The sequence below is a fragment of the Heterocephalus glaber genome, unplaced genomic scaffold, assembly GCF_053883595.1.
Source record: "Heterocephalus glaber isolate CG9 unplaced genomic scaffold, H.glaber_assembly_v1.0 deba00000331, whole genome shotgun sequence".
NCBI lineage: Eukaryota > Metazoa > Chordata > Mammalia > Rodentia > Bathyergidae > Heterocephalus > Heterocephalus glaber.
The window spans coordinates 51027940-51030444 of record NW_028258142.1 but is presented as its reverse complement, the minus strand read 5'-3'; the positions used below and the strand labels follow the sequence as shown (position 1 = coordinate 51030444).

The 2505-nt window shown below is 37.7% G+C and overlaps 1 pseudogene; it reads left to right on the top strand.

Moving 5' to 3' along the window:
- Positions 1 to 1459: 1459 nt before the first annotated feature.
- On the top strand, positions 1460 to 2177 carry LOC101706651 (glycoprotein endo-alpha-1,2-mannosidase pseudogene; annotated as a pseudogene).
- Positions 2178 to 2505: the final 328 nt, after the last annotated feature.

Sequence of the window (2505 nt, the reverse complement as noted above, 5' to 3'; positions counted from 1 at the left end):
GTCATATTTTTTTGACTTTGTTAAATCTCTTTATAATATACAAGTGTAATTATAATTATGACGTCTAGTCATAATTATCTATGCCTATATACATATATACATCATTCTGTGTATATATATATATATATGTATCATAGTGTATATATAATCATTCTAGTCCTCATTTAAAAAAAACAAACAGTGGGTTGACCATCAGCATGATGGTGTGAGAAGCTTTGCAGATCTGCATTCTACTAAAACCTGTGAATATGATGAAATAATAAATACCCACTGAAGGCTTTGGAGATGATACTAAGGGCAAACAACAAATCAAGAAATATCTATTCAAGAAAATTCATGAGAGTTTGATAAGGGAAGTGACATTTATGATATGATATATGATTTATGATATATGATTTATGATATTTAAAACAGGCTTCCTCATCTTCCCTCTTTTAGTTCAGGAAGATGAAGACTCCACTGTATACTTCTCCAACCAAAAATGAGTTTCCAGTCATAAGGTTTTTGGGGAAAGAGCAGGATTCTTCATCCTACTACCAGCTATTGTCTTGGGCATCTGGATGAGAAGTATGGGTTTCCTTTACCTGGTCAGCACTATCAGCTCAAGAGTGGATTGTGTGGTGCACAGAGAATGCTGGGCCCTGTTTGTGCTGAACCTGGCCCATAAGGCTCAATAGCAAGTGACAAAGCAAATTTCATGCTGAACTTCATGCTCTCTGGTGAATGCTCAGCTCCTGGACCATGTGTCGCTCAGAGATGCCTGTATTCCCATCACCAACTCCAGAGATTTTGCTAAAGTGTAAAATTGTGTGAATATAAATTGCATCTCAATTGAAGCTGTTAAATATCTAATAAATTTTCTACAACTATTGAATTCAAACTTCAAAAGTAAATTCCAACCAGCCCACCCGCGGTTCCCGCCCAGCTGGCCCCTCCCCACAAGGCTCCGGAAAAGGCTCCAGTAAGTGTTTGACGGGCGGCGCTGTTCAGGCTCAGAAGGGCAGCTTTTGGCTTTCTCCCTCCGTATTCCAGGTCACTGCCGCTTGGCCAGCCGAGTCCCTGCTGATGTTCAACTCCCCAGGCCAGTTGGTATGGAAATTCACAATTTGATGATAAATATGTACATTGGAACCATCCAGTCTTAGAACACTGGGACCCTAGAATAGCCAAGCATTATCCACAAGGAAGACACAGCCCCCCAGATGACATTGGCTCCAGCTTTTATCGCGAGTTGGGAAGTTACAGCTCTCAGGATCCTTCTGTCACAGAAACTCACATGAGACAAGTGCGTTCAGCTTCTATTGGTGTACTTGCACCATCTTGGTACCCACTTGATTCAAAAGATGAGACTGGAGACACTACTCATAACTTGGTATCAACTATTTTGGATAAGGCCCATAAATACAACCTAAAGGTCAATTTTCACATAGAACCCTAGAGCAATCGAGATGATCAAAACATGTATCAAAATGCCAAATACATTATAGACAGATACGGAAATCATCCAGCCTTTTACAGTTACAAAACAAGAACTGGGAAATCTCTTCTTATGTTTTATGTATACAATTCCTATATCACAAAGCCGGAAAAACGGACCAATCTATTAACCACTTCAGGGTCTCACAGTGTTCGAAATTCCCCTTATGATGGATTATTTATTGGACTTCTGGTAGAAGAAAAATATAAAAATGATATTCTTCAAAGTGGTTTTGATGGTATTTACATGTATTTGCCACAAATGGCTTTACTTTTGGCTCCTCACAGAAGAACTGGGCTAGTCTAAAATTCTTTTGTGATAAGTACAACTTAATGTTTATCCCAAGTGTGAGTCTGGGATACATAGACACCAGCATCCAGCCTTGGAACACTCAAAACACACAGAACCGAATCAATGGAAAGTATTATGAAGTCGGTCTTGGTGCTGCACTTCAGATCCACCCAGGTTTAATTTCTATCACCTCTTTTAATGAATGGCAAGAAGGAACCCAGATTGAGAAAGCTGTTCCCAAAAGAACAAGTAATACAGTGTACTTAGATTATCGGCCTCATAAACCAAATCTTTATCTAGAACTTACTCATAAGTGTTTTGAAAAATTTAGTAAGGAAAGAACAGCTTATGTATTAGATGATCAGATGCCCATTTCTTAAGGGACTGATTAAAGGTTAGTAATTATCAAAATCACTTAATTTCAAGAACTACATTCCTTTTGTTTTGAGTTATGGAGCAGCACTGTCAAAATCAATATCTTCTATTATTATCTTTATTAAAGGGCTTTTTTAACTTTTTTAAATATAGTAAATATTGCATTGAGAAAATATTGTAGAGAAAAGTTGTGTAAATAACATTCTTCATGGCATAATTTGCTGCCTTTCTGACTGAAATCGGAAATCTGCTAGAGTGAAAATTTAATTTTCAGTTCCCAGTGGATAAATGCCTGTGTTTTATAAAGTAGCTATCACACAGCTAATTCTTGTTTGTATCCTAGGCCCAAAGATATAGGGCTG